Source organism: Xenopus laevis, chromosome 8S (genome assembly GCF_017654675.1).
Source record: "Xenopus laevis strain J_2021 chromosome 8S, Xenopus_laevis_v10.1, whole genome shotgun sequence".
In the NCBI taxonomy this organism is placed as follows: Eukaryota; Metazoa; Chordata; class Amphibia; order Anura; family Pipidae; genus Xenopus; species Xenopus laevis.
In genome coordinates, this window is record NC_054386.1 from 84,011,310 (window position 1) to 84,026,253 (window position 14,944).

Below are 14,944 nucleotides of genomic sequence, written 5' to 3' on the forward strand. Positions count from 1 at the left end.
CAAAATGGACAAAACACCAAAACAAGCCACTACTCCACTAGCCATACTCTTTATCCACTAGCCATGCTGGCTTAGTAGAAAAAGATAATTACACTCAGAAAGATATGGAAAATGAAAATGGAATTTGGGTCAGACACTATAAAAAACAAAGGCTGATACTAAGGGGCAGATTTACTAAACTACAGTGAATAATTCGAATGCAAAAATATTCCAATTTCAAAGGATTTTTTTGGGTAATTCGACCATCGAATTGGTCAAATTCGATCGAATGATTCTAACGATTCGAATTAAAAATCGTTTGACTATTCGACCATTCGATAATCGAAGTACTGTCTTTTTAAAAAAAACTTCGACTTCATACTTCACCACTTTAAACCTACTGAAGTGCAATGTTAGCCTATGGGGACCTTCCAGACCACTTTTCTAAGTTTTTTTTTATCGAATAAAAATCATTCGATCTATCGCTTAAAATCATTCGAATCATTCGATCGAACGATTTTTATTAGATCGTTTTTTAACCCTCGAAAATCAACCCTTGATAAATCTGCCCCTAACATTCCAAAACTCCGTGTAGCATCAGAAAATCATCATAAACCATCAAAAATGAGAATTAAATTAACATTTCACATAATAAAGTGAAAACATCATGTGACTACAATGTTACAAACCATATATGAATAGGTTTGTCATTGTTGTAAAGTCCTGTAACTGCATAATATTTATTGCTTTAATATTAAAAATAGTATGACTAGCAGCCAGGCAGCTTCTAAGTGAATGCTCATCTACTGTAGTGTTCTGTCTGTTTCTTAAAGGAATTGTTCAGTGTAAAAATAAAAACTGGGTAAATAGATAGGCTGTGCAAAATAAAAAATGTTTCTAATATAGTTTGTTAGGCAAAACTGTAATGTATAAAGGCTGGAGTGACTGGATGTGTAACATAATAGCCAGAACAATACTTCCTGCTTTTTAGCTCTCTTGGTTTCCACTGATTGGTTACCAGGTAGTAACCAATCAGTGACTTGAGGGGGGTCACATGGGTCATATCTGTTGCTTTTGAATCTGAGCTGAATGCTGAGGATCAATTGCAAACTCACTGAACAGTTATGTCCCATGTGGCCCCTCTTTAAGTCGCTGAGTTAGAGAGCTGAAAGCAGAAAGTAGTGTTCTGGCTATTATGTTAGACATCCAGTCACTCCAGCCTTTATACATTACATTTCTGGCTAACTAACTATATTAGAAACATTTATTTTGAACAGACTATCAATTTACCCAGTTTTTATTTGTACACCGAACTATTCCTTTTGTGCCAAAACAGAATGTATGAATGTTAATTCTTACACACTTATGTGACCTATACTTATTTTTCCTATGTGATTTGCCAACAGCAGTGTTGAAATACATTGCCTGACAGTTCCCAATTCTTTAAATAGCGATACATTTAAATTTACAGTTGGCAGGTCTGTGGCCCAGCCACACTTAAAGGGTTGGTTCCCCTTTAAGTAAACTTAATTATGTTATAGCATAGCCAATTCTAGGCAACTTCTCAATTTCTCTTCATTATTTATTCTGTATAGTTTTTTAATTATTTGCTTTCTTGCTCTGACTCTTTCCAACTTTCACATGGGGGGTCACTGACCCCATCTAAAAAAACAATCCTCTGTAAGGCTACAAATGTATTCTTACTGCTACTTGTTACTACTCATCTTTCTATTCAGGCCCTATCCTATTCATATTCCAGTTTCTTGATTCAAATCAGTACATGGTTGCTAGGGTAAATTGGACCCTAGCAACCAGATTGCTGAAATTGCTCTGGAGAGCTGCTGAATTAAAGCTAAATAACTTAAAAACCACAAATAATTAAAAATGAAAACCAGTTGCAAATTGTCTCAGAATATCGCTCTACATCTTACTAAAAGTTAACTCACTGGTTACTGGATTTGTGCAACACTTTAAAGTATATACGGTAGAAGAAATTAAGGTAAGTGATAAATTATTAGATGGTAGAAGATTAATCCTGTGATTAAAAAGCGGCTAGGAAAATCAAGGGTCTTGGAGGACTGGTCATTTACAACATGCTGCTTTATTAGAAGCTTGTTAGAAGAGAGAATTAATTTTATTTTTGCATAAGGGCAGGACTACACGGCCGATTGCGCCGTGATGCGCAAAATCGCAGGCATCACGTCAGATGTGACGGAAATAAGGCAAGTAATACACTTGTCGCATCAACAACTATCGGATGCAGACACTGCCATTACTTACCTTGTTTTCGTCACATCCGTCGTGACGCCTGCGATTTTGCGCATCGCGGCGGAATCGGCCGCATAGTCCTGCCCTAAAACTCCATTTCCCTCTCCAAACTCACAGGTGCACTCACTCCTCTCCCCCTTCCCATGTAACAGACTATAAAATGGAATACAAGTCTATTCCTTCTCTCCCGCAGCTGGCTTCCAACCTTTAAAGCCCTTTAAATCAAAGGGGAACTTTTATAAGTGGCTGTGATCTGTGCAGCAAACGTTTTAATGGGAGGGATAGGTAATATTAGACTGCACTCCTCCAAGGACAAAGGGAATCGCCCAAATGGTTAACATCTTCTAAATCGTTAAAGGAGAGAACTTAGCTAAAGTGGGTAGGCAAAAATGTTGCTGTTCCCCCCCCCAACTATTTTATTATTTTCATGAGTTTATTGTTAAAAAGAAAACATTCTAGTGCTGTTTCTTATGACTGGCTCATAGGTAGAAGTAAGACAGGCAGATTACATTAAAGGGGTGGTTCACCTTTAAGGTAACTTTTATTATGTTATAAAAAGGCCAATTTTAAGCAAATTTTCAATTGGGTTTTCCTTATTTATTTTTTCATAGTTGTAGAGTTATTTGCCTTTTTCTTCTGACACTTTGCAGCTTTCAAATGGGCGTCGCTGACTCCCTTCTAAAAAACAAATGCTCAGTAAGGCGGCTAAAAGTGTATTGTTATTGTTTGTTTTTATTACTGATCCTTCTATTCAGCCCTCTCCTATTCTTATTCCAGTCTCTTATTTAAATACATGCATGGTTGCTAGGATACTTTGACTAGGGAATAGTCCAAATTCGATTTGAATTTTAAAAAAATTAAAAAATTCAAATATCGAAATTTATCATCATGTACGGTTAAAAATTCGACCGACCATTCGCCATCTAAAACCTGCTGAATTTAGCCTATGGGGGACCTCCTAGAACCTATTTGGATTCGATTGGTGGAGTTTGAAAAACAGAAGTTTTTTTAGGGAAAAACTTTGTATCAAATTCGATCGAATGCGCTATTCCTTTGATTCGTACGATTGGTCTTTTTGAATTTCGACGTTTTTTCAATTTGAAATTCTACCACTGATATGCCCCTAGGTGTCATTCTATCATTCTGCTTTTTTATCGGTCTCTTTGTATAGTTTTCTTATTATGCAAATGTTTAATTTCACTTACAGAATAGTGATGTGCGGGCCGACCCGATACCCGCAGGCGGATACCCGCAGTCACGCGATTTCCCTCCCCGCCCCTAATTTGCATATGTAAATTAGGATTCGGTTCGGCCAGGCAGAAGGATTCGTACGAATCCTGCTGAAAAAGGCAGAATCCTGAACCATGCATCCATACCCTATTGTGACGTCATCAGCGGGGCGGGTCAGCGCGGGTCTATAAAAGGACCCCGGAAGCGAGGGTGGCACGGGTTGCAGCAGGGCGGGTTACGGTCGGGTGCGACCCTGACCCGCACATCACTATTACAGAAACCTTGATACCCAGCTTGTGTTCATTTAATTCTTTTCTATTCTATGTGAAATTAAACCTGTAGCTGTCCAACTGATGGTTTGTTACACCTGGAGGCATATCTCTCTCTCTCTCTCTCTCTCTCTCTCTCTCTCTCTCTCTCTCTCTCTCTCTCTCTCTCTCTCTCTCTCTCTCTCTCTCTCTCTCTCTCTCTCTCTCTCTCTCTCTCTCTCTCTCTCTCTCTCTCTCTCTCTCTCTCTCTCTCTCTCTCTCTCTCTCTCTCTCTCTCTCTCTCTCTCTCTCTCTCTCTCTCTCTCTCTCTCTCTCTCTCTCTCTCTCTCTCTTCTCTAGTTTTTTCCCCCTAAAAATACATACATTGTTACCTTTATTAATGGGGACATTTGAAGGCACATTTATAAAAGGTCGAATTTCGAATTCATGTGAGGTTTTTTTAAACTCGATAAAATTCTAATATACTCGAAATTCGACTGGGGCGTTATTTAAAAAACCCGGATGAGTTTTACCGACTAGAAAACTCGATTGAAATCTAATTAGACTAAACTCAATTTGCGTTTTTTTCTCCAAAGAAGGCAATTCATCCATAGATGTCCTACTGCTTCCAATCCCCTATGAATATGTAATAACTTCTAAGGTTTCTCTGTCTGGTGCACCTGACTGTACCCTGTATAAACCGCACCCTCAACTCAGTCACAAGTGTTTTTCCATGTACCGGTAGTTATTTAACCCTTTCAGTGCAGTGGTTGGCTCTTTGATCTATGCCATGCATTGCCATGTAAACAAGCACTTCAATATTTCAAGCCAGATTCTACATCTCAAGGCAGTTAAAAAGCTACACCTTTTAAAGTGTCAAAATACAATTTAACATGCAGGCACAATTAAAGGGGAACTCCACACAAACATAGCTTAAGCTTTTTGAAAAGTAAACATAATTTCAAGCAACTTTGCAATATACACTAATTAAAAAATACGCAGCCTTTTCATGATTTTTTAATGGTTTCCCTAAGCCTAGCCCCCTGCTCTCCTGCTGATCTGTCTGGCTACTTTGCTGAGCTGGCTGACTACTGTTACTTTGTATCAACAGCCATCTGTCCTTAGCCTGCATCCTCCAAACCCCACAATTCCCTGCACACGTGATTTCAATAAGGAACGGAACATCATAGTGCAATGCATTGTGGGTTATGTAGTTCCTGCATGCTGTCTGTAAGCAGTGGAGAAGTTATTACAATTTGTAACATCAGTGTTTAGTAGGGATGCACCAAATCCACTATTTTGGATTCGGCCGATCCTCCGAATCCTTCCCGAAAGATTCAGCCGAATATCGAACCGAATCCAAATTTGCATATGCAAATTAGGGGTGGGAAGGGGAAAATATTTTTTACTTCCTCGTTTTGTGACAAAAAGTCACGCGACTTCCACTCCTAATTTGTATCGGCTGGGCAGAAGGATTCGGCTGAATACAAATTCTACTGGAAAAGGTTGAATCCCACCTGAATCCTGGATTCAGTGCATCCCAAGTGTTTAGTCCCTCCATCCCTGCAAGGATTTCAAATGATGCAGAAAGAGAAGAACTGTTAAACAGCTGGATTTCAGTATAGAAAATGGCTTTTATTCATTCTTTTTGAAGAAACCGGTAACTGTGATGGGTATATTAGGGGTTTCTGTGCTATGCGGGCCTCTTTATCAAATTTTGGTTTGGAAGCCGACGTTCCCCTTTAATGATACAGCATCATTTAAAAAATAAATGGAAGGGAACCTTTACAGTTCCATAACTAATTCCTGTCTCTTCATACACAGCTCATTTTGGAAAGAGGTTTCCAGCAAATTTTCCTCAGTAGTGATTTCTATAAATATCAAAGACTGATGACCTGTGCTTTAGGCCATGCTTGATAAGGCCAGTGTGCAGTGGAACATAAAGATGGTTGAAAGAAAGACTATGCAGTTTAACCTTTCAGATTTGATTCTTGTTGATGCTTTGCCTTTAAAGATCAGTATGACCAAAGGCAGAGTTTGCATCAAACCGCAAGGCATTCTGTCAGACCACACAGCTGTACAAAACATTAGTGCAGAGTTCTCGCATTCTAAATGCCTCTGTTCATTCATAAAAAGGGGTTGGGCTCCATCCAGTCCACAGAGAATGCCAACACACCCAAATTCACATTAGAGGTTCTGCATCAATGGCAGTCAAACAGGGTCTTGTGTGAACACGATACAAACTAAATAAAATAAACAACAATCTCATCCTTGTCATTGCAATGTTTATCCTTCCTGTGCATCTAAAATGGGCCAGTGAAAGGCAAACCATGTCCTATTTATCAAATTATGGTTTACATTCACTTTACGTGGAATAATGAAAGAACACATAGGGGCACATTATCAAGGGGAAAAAAAAATTCTAATTTCGAGCTATTTTTGAGTACTTCGACTATCAAATAGGCCAAAATTAGATTTGAATTTGAAAAAAAGTTGACTATTCGAATATCGAAATTGATCATGTACTGTCTCTTTAAAACATCGACTTCAGCTATTCGCCATCTAAACCCTGCCGAATTGCTGCTGTTTTAGCCTATGGGGGACCTCCTAGAACCTATTTGGAGTCAATAGGTGAACTATTCGATCGAATACAATCTTACTTCGATTCAAACGGTTCAAATATAGCCTATTCACCCGCACGAAAAAAAACTTTTTTTAAAATCAATTTCGGTTGGTTTTTTTTCTTCAAAAAGTTATGGGCGTTCAAAAAAAACTCCCTTTACTTCGAATTTCGACCCTTGATAAATCTGCCGCTTAAGGTAGTATTGCATTTGATTCAAATATCACCCTCCAAAGAAAGCTCTCTTGGTTTCCCATGATTGGTTACCAGGCAGTAACCAACCAGTGATTTGAGGGGGGGAGGGCACATAGGTCATAACTATTGCTTTTGAATCTGAGCTGAATGCTAAAGATCAATTGCAAACTCACTGAACAATTATGTCCCATGTGGCCCCCCTTATAGTTGCTGATTAACTCAGAGTTAGAGAGCTGAAAAGCAGGAAGTAGTGTTCTGTTCGACATCCAGTCACTCCAGCCTTTCTAGATTACATTTTGGCTAACTAACTATATTAGAAACACAGCATATGGGTAGCCTTAATTGTAATATGCATCCAACTACATCTTCACAATGACTACACCTCTGCACTTTATATTATTACCTTTAACAGGAAAGCAATGACTGCAAACTTTTCTGTAAGAAGACTAATCATTTGAATGTATTATTCTACAAAGTATAAGACACTTAAGGCTAAGCATGCTTATTAAAGGCTAATGTTCATTTATAAGGAAATCAGACATGCTTCTTGCTTTAGGGTGTAAATTAATGAGATGTACATTGTGCCTTTTTTACATGTCCCCTCAGACACTTAAAGGAAAACTATACCCCCGAACAATGTAGGTCTCTATAAAAACCCTGCTACATGTAAATAAATCATTTTCACAATAATATACTTTTTTAGGGTTATATGCCATTGGGTAATCATAAATAGAAAATTGTCATTTTAAAAATAAGGGCCGTCCCCTGGGATCGTAGGACAGGCCATCACAAAATGGTGGTTCAAGGCAAGAGATGTAAAAGGGCAATATTTACTTAAATATATATTCCAGTTTAGAAACATTCTATGCCACTTATTATGATATAAACTATCTGCTGCTTAAATATTCATTTTGGAGGTAAAGTTTTCCTTTAACAGTTTTATACACACACAAAAACAGTGCCCCTAAACAAAAGGGGGACTACCATTGTGTCATCTTTTCACCAAAGATTAAAGGGGTTGTTCACCTTCCAAATACTTATTATAATACTAATTTCTTTTAATCTTTTATTTTTTAAAGTTTTTCCAAAATGTAAGTTTAAACTTTAATGTTTGTGTCTCTGGTGTCTCAGTCTGGCAGCTCAGTGATCCAGGAGCATCCCAACTGTTACAATTTGCTGCATTTAGTCGATACATTTAGTTGATACATTTCTCAGCAGTATCTGTAGAATATTAGCAACTATTGTATCAATTCTAACAGCTGCCTTTAAAGAGGATATTCACCTTTGAGTTAACTTTTAGTATGATGTAAGGAGCGATATTCTGAGTCAACTTGCAATTGGTTTTCATTTTTTATAATTTGTGGTATTTGAGTTATTCAGCAGCTCTCCAGTTTGCAGTGTCAGCAATCAGGTTGCTAGGGTCCAAATTACCCTAGAAACTAGGGATGCACCGAATCCACTATTTTGGATTAGGCCGAACCCCTCAATCCTTTGCGAAAGATTCGGCCGAATACCGAACTGAATCCTAATTTGCATATGCAAATTAGGGGTGGGAAGGGGAAAACATTTTTTACTTCCATGTTTTGTGGCAAAAAGTCACGCGATTCCCCTCCCCACCCCTAATTTGCATATGCAAATTCGGTTCGGCCAGGCAGAAGGATTCGGTTGAATCCGAATCCTGCTGAAAAAGGCCGAATCCTGGCTGAATCCAGAACCAAATCCTGGATTCGGTGCAACCCTACTAGAAACTTTGCATTGATTTGAATGAGAATATGAGAATATGGAATATTAATAGGGGAGGGTCAAAACAGATACACGAGTAATAAAAAGCAGCAATAGCAATTTGTAGCTTTATAAAGGATTTGTTTTTAGAGGGAGCTAGAAAGAGTCAGGAGAAGAAGGCAAATTCATAAACTATAAAAAAAAAAAAAAATGAAGACCAATTGAAAATTTGCTTAGAATTGGTCATTCTATAGCATACTAAAAGTTAACCCACACCTTTAATGAAACTCTTGGATTCTGCTCAGCAGGGACAACGAAAACAAATGTATCAACTAAATGTATCCATTTATAAGAGTCGGTGACCCCCCCATAGTGAAAATGGTGCCAATAGACTCCAATGGGTGAAAAAAATTGTCGCCCAACAAAACGAGTTTAAAGCTCCGCATCATACAACAACAAAAATTGACGCCCATTGACTTTAATGCATTTTGCCGAAGATTTGCCGTGTCACAAAATTTTTGTCTAAGCAAAACTGGAGAGATTCGCCCATCACTATAAATATATGCTGTGGATTCAATTCAGCCCCAGCATGAAGTGACGGAAAATGAAGTTGAATAAATTAAAGTAAGAAAAATAACAAAGCAGGTTGAAGAATGGCACGTTCAATGAGTTAAAATTACAGTAACATTACAGGAAAAAACATGATTTTATCATTATTGTTTTCTAGAGCTAATTATACTCTGCCTGTCATGTTAACTTTGCAGCACAAGCATGTTACCAGTGGCACAATGAGATTTAATTTGTTTGAACACTTAATGCGTTAGTGACACAAAACTACACTGAACCACCAGAGCTTTTCATCTACGGTATATTGCTGTGCAGAGAGTGGTCTGAACTGAAATGCGTGCAGAGACAGGTCCCAGTATAAAAGATGTTATTTAAAAACATCAAGAGCAGAAAAGGAGTTGTGCTGTGTGATGTTTGAACTTAAGTCTATAAAAACTACATCAGCATTTAAAAGGCCCCAATGAAAAGGGTGGGGGAGAATGATCCCTGGGAGAGATAATTAGTTATGACACCCATCCAGCCAGATCAGCTCACTTAGAGATGACCTATTTGTGGAGTCCAAAGCGAGTAAGTGGCAATGTCAGGTTTCATTTGGGTCTAGCAGTGGGATAACAACAGAAGCAAACTCACAAATACCCACCAAAAAATAAATAAATAATTAAAAACATAACCGCACCTTCATCGGTACTGAAGCCAGCTTCAATGAATAAAAGTTGCATCGTTTATTCTTAATTTTACCTCCACACCACATACATAGGGCAAAGTAAAAACAGCCCAACAATATTACTTCTTCTGTTTTATACGCTCACGTGTCTCCTATACAGTTTTATTCACTAAATAATGCACCCCCTACTGTAAAGTATAAGGATACCTTGATCATGGAGGAGTTCGTAACCATATAAAGGCACAAAGTCACAGGTCCTTTTACGCAGATCGTGGAACGTGAAATATCATGAAATATCCTCTTTTTTATTTGCCGTAACAATGGGTCCACTAATGTATTGTAAAACACAAATTTTAGTAAGTCAAGTGTTGCAAATTACATCACTAGGCACCATTTATTAACATATATTTTACAGGATATACATGGCTATTCTGTATTATAAAAGTATATTTTTCCAAATTGCTCATGGCCCTTAAAGGGATACGGTCATGGGAAAATGTTTTTTTTTTTCAAAACACATCAGTTAATAGTGCTGCTCCAGCAGAATTTTGAACTGAAATCAGTTTCTTAAAAGAGCAAACAGATTTTTTCGTATTTAATTTTGAAATCTGACATCGGGCTAGACATATTGTCAGTTTCTCAGCTGCCCTCAGTCATGTGACTTGTGTCACTCTTTACTGCAAGTTGGAGTGATATCTACCCCCTCCCTTTCCCTACCAGCTGCCTAACAACAGAACAATGGGAAGGTAACCAGATAGCAGCTCCCTAACACCAGATAACAGCTCCCTGGTAGATCTAAAACAGCACTCATTAGTAAAATCCAGGTCCCACTAAGACACATTCAGTTACATTGAGTAGGAGAAACAACAGCCTGCCAGAAAGCAGTTCCATTATAAAGTGCTGGCTCTTTCTGAAAGCACATGACCAGGCAAAATGACCTGAGATGGCGCCTACATACCAATATTACAACTAAAAAATACACTTGCTGGATCAGGAATGACATTTTATACTGTAAAGTGAATTATGTGCAGTGTAAACAGTGTAATTTAGAAATAAAAAATACTTCATAAAAGTCATGACAGAATCCATTTACGTTTAACGTATCTATATCTATATACATATCTATATGACAACAAATAGAAGGAAAACGAAATAGCCATAACTAAATGCACAAAAACTTGCTAAAATTACACTTAAACTTGAAATGATTTATCAGTACTAGTAGAGTGGTTGTTGAGAATTATGAAACAAACCAATATACACTTTTCCAACAGTCAATCAATGTTGGGGTCCCTGTAGTGACTGTAGTAAATTACAGCACCAACACCATCTGCTGTGTATCAAAGCCCACTAGTGCTTTCTATTAAACTTCACATCCTACTGTATAGTAGATCTAGCCTTCTTCTGACTCTTACAGCTTTCAAAAGGGGGTCACGGACTCCATTTAAAACAAATGCTGTGTAGGGCCAAAAATATATTTTTAGTGCTAATTTAAATTACTCATCTTTCTATTCAGGCCTTCTCCTATTCATAATCTTATCTCTTTTTCAAATCAATGCATGGTTGCTAGGGCTAATTTACACCATAGCAACCAGATTGTTGAAATTGCAAACTGGAGAACTGCTGAATAAAAAGCTAAATAACCACAAAATGTAAAAAAAAAAAAAAAAAACTCTCTCTACTTCATTCTAAAAGTTAACTTAAAGGTGAACAACCTCTTTAAAATGTGATTTTATATGAATAGATGGAAGCTAGGTCTAGCTAGGTCTTAACTGGGATTTATTCAGCAAAAGCAACAAGTTCTACTCTTCTCCGCAATTTAATCTTTTCCACACACACACACACACTACATTTAAAGAAAAATAAATAGAAAAAAAGCTCTGTTTTTAAAATGGATGCATTTTGCTGTGTCTCAACAACTGGGGAAAACTGGGTGTTTCTACTCCAGCTGGGCAAAATATTTCACAGCTGCAAAAATCTTCATGTCTATATCACTGGGAGTTAAATGTGATTTTTTTTTATAGTATAGCGTAATTTGTTAGTCATAGCTGAGAGCTGCAGCAACAGGGCACAATGTAGGGCTCAAGAGGAACGACCACTTCTTGGATACTTGTGAACTCATAATTAATTTTGTTAAATCCCAGAGAGACTTAATCTACAAGAAACTGCAGCTGCATTGTGTAGTCATTCCTCAGGAACAGTGACCTAATAACAGATATTAAATTAGTCTAAGGGGCAAGACTCATTCCGACGCAGAGACAATGGGCAAATTCACTAAGATGCGAAGTTGCGCCAGGCGAAGTTTCGCCAGGGCTCCGCAAATTCACTAAAATCCGAAGTTGCGCACAGGGGTAGCGTAAGGTTGCGAAGTTGCGCTAGCGTTGATTCGCTATATAAAGCGAAGTTGCGCTAGCGAAGGCTAATTTGTATACGGCGCGAAATTCAAATTTCAATGGAGGAACACGTATCTGCACTACAAATGCCTAGAAAACCTTCAAATCAGCACATAAAAATTTTATTTTGCCCTACACATGTGCCCACTGTCTAGGTAAGTTGCCATGAGTCAGGAAATGTAGGGGGGAGGAAGGGGAGCCCCAAAAAAATTTCGATCTTTTTCAGCCTATCACCCATCATGTAGAAAACATGCCAGCGTTTTTTGGGACTTAGAAAAAAATTGACTTTTTTTGAAACAATCCCTATCTACTCTATTGCGCTTCGCCAGGTCTGAGGTGGCGAAGGAAGTCTAGCGTAAAAGGTAGCGTTCACTACACTGCGCAAGTTAGTGAATTTGCGTAGTTTCGTCGCTAGCGAAGATTCGCCTGGCGTAAGGTTGCGAAGTAACACTAGCGAAACTACGCCAGCGTTCGTTAGTGAATTTGCGCAGTAGCGAAAATGCCAAACGCTAGCGAACTAACGCTAGCGTTCGGCGCTTCGCGTCTTAGTGAATTTGCCCCTATGATTTCATGCAAGGATGAAAATGTGATGATTTTTTTTTAGTAAATTATAACATTCTATTTAATTCCTTAAACATATTCTTTAAAAAGCAGGTTTCTCTATGCCCAAAGGTCTTCACTCTTTGTTAATTGTACTACAGGCATGGGATCTGTTATCTGGAAACCAGTTATCCAGACAGCTGCAATAACGGAATTCCAGTCTCCCATAGACTCCATTTTATCCAAATAATTCACATGTTGAAAACTTTTCTCTGTAGTAATAAAACAGCAGCTTGTACTTGATGCAAACAAATATATAATTAACCCTTATTGGAAGCAAAACCAGCCTACTGGCTATATTTAATATTTATATGGTTTGCTAGGAGACTTAAAGCGGACCTTTAACCCTAACAAATAATCCTAAATCCTGTTTTATGATGTTAGTCAAGCAAAATAAACTTCACTTACAGTATATACATGATTTCAATCTTCTTTCTTTTAGGCTTGTAAATCACAAACACATCAAGCAGGCAGCAGCCATTTTGTGGACACTGTTATTAAGTCAAGCTAAAATCTTGCCAAAATCTTGTGTTTATGCACCAAAATGGGGCACCTAATTCCCATGCCCATGCACTGGCTACTAAATGAATCTAAGTAGTGCAGTGACATCTAGGAATTGCAAAATGGAAACTTTAATTACACTATATAAATTATTTTAATTTTTTATTTTCCGTCTGGGAATTCATAATTATAACAAGTAGGCAGGCACCATTTTGTGGACCCTGTTATTAAGACAAGCCTTGTATCATCTCAAAATTTTGTTTGTGCACCAGAATGGGGGACATGATATCCATCCCCATGCCCTGGCTATACAATTAAATGGTGAACAGCGAGGGGGAATGTGGGGAGAGCAGTGACATCTAGTAAGTGCTGAATGGAAAGTGAAAGTAATTGCCTGCCCTGCCTCTATGCCTAAGGCACAGAGGAGGGGCAGTCAATATGTGATTGACAGCTGAGAGTTTTAAACGAGTTTATAGGCGGTATGTTTGTTTTAATAAAAAAAGAATAATTTGGGTTTCATGATTAATTTTAAAAGGACTTTTATTATACAGATTTTCATGTGTGGGTAACAGGCCCCCCTTTAAGGTATGAAGATCCAAATTACGGAAAGATCCGTTATCCGGAAGACCCCAGGTCCTGAGCATTCTGTATAACAGGTCCCATAACTGTACAAACAATGATTTAGGATGTGTGACAGAAGCGGAGCTCACCCTTGGCCATGCAGCGTCTCCCCGTAGATCGCAGCTCTCGCGGGACCCTGCCACTTCTGTCCGGTATGTGTTTACAAAAGTTGAACCCGGTATCTGGCGCTGATCCAAACATTAGAGAGAGTCGCTATTAAGAATGCGGCTTCTATTCAAAACACAGTGCGGTGTACATGGTAGTGGGTGTGTGCAGAAACTAACACGTTTCTTGCCCTTATTGCACTTCCTCTGAGGAAGTGCCATAAGGGCACGAAACGCTACAGTTTCAGCGCCGGATAGAGGGTTCAACTTTTGTATACCCATAACTGTACAGTCAAGCCTTGGTATCTCGCTGCAACATGATGCACAGAACAGAGGAACACAGTTCTGGCACCCACCTATATAAAAGAACAGGCACACTGGTACAATTTAAATGAACACTGAAGAACTATATTCATTATACTGACTTAATATACAAAATAAATGTTGTTTTTCTTTTATTTTCTTTAAAACAAAGGCAATCTGATTCTGCAAAGGAACTATTTCATTTAAGGGTAGAAATTTACATTATCCAACTAACATGTATGGCTGCTCACAAAGTGGCTTTAGATCTGACTCATGAAATGTGCTTCCAGGTGGAGAAAATAGATGGTTCCCCTCAGATAATCAAGGACTAAAACTCCATTATACGCTGTGTATTGGTAAAGAAGGTCTACAGGAAGTAGGTGCAGCACTTTAGCATCATTATACAACAGAGACCTGGAAGCCTGCAGTTTTACCTTAATCCTTAAAACCGCTATTAATAGGAAAATGCAGATAAGCAGAACTAGTAATTTAAAGGGATTCTGTCATGATTTTTATAATGTCATTTTATTTCTAAATTACACTGTTTACACTGCAACTAATTCACTTTACCATATAAAATTTAATTCCTGAACCAGCAAGTGTATATTTTTTAGTTGTAATATTGGTGTGTAGGTGCATCTCAGGTCATTTTGCCTGGTCATGTGCTTTCAGAAAGAGCCAGCACTTTAGGATGGAACTGCTTTCTGGCAGTCTGTTGTTTTTCCTACTCAATGTAACTGAATGTGTCACTGTGGGATCTGGATTTAACTATTGAGTGTTGTTCTTAGATCTACCAGGCAGCTGTTATCTTGTGTGAGCAAACTGCTATCTGGTTACCTTCCCATTGTTCTGTTGTTAGGCTGCGGGGGGGGGGTGATATTACTCCAACTTGCAGTACAGCAGTAAAGAGTGACTGAAGTTTATCAGAG

At 38.2% G+C, this 14,944-nt stretch overlaps 1 protein-coding gene across 7 annotated transcripts in view; it reads right to left on the reverse strand.

The window, feature by feature from the left end:
* The window catches only part of sipa1l3.S (signal induced proliferation associated 1 like 3 S homeolog), a 136,880-nt gene that overhangs the window by 68,572 nt on the left and 53,364 nt on the right, over positions 1-14,944 (reverse strand). The gene's annotated exons all lie outside the window — the stretch shown is intronic.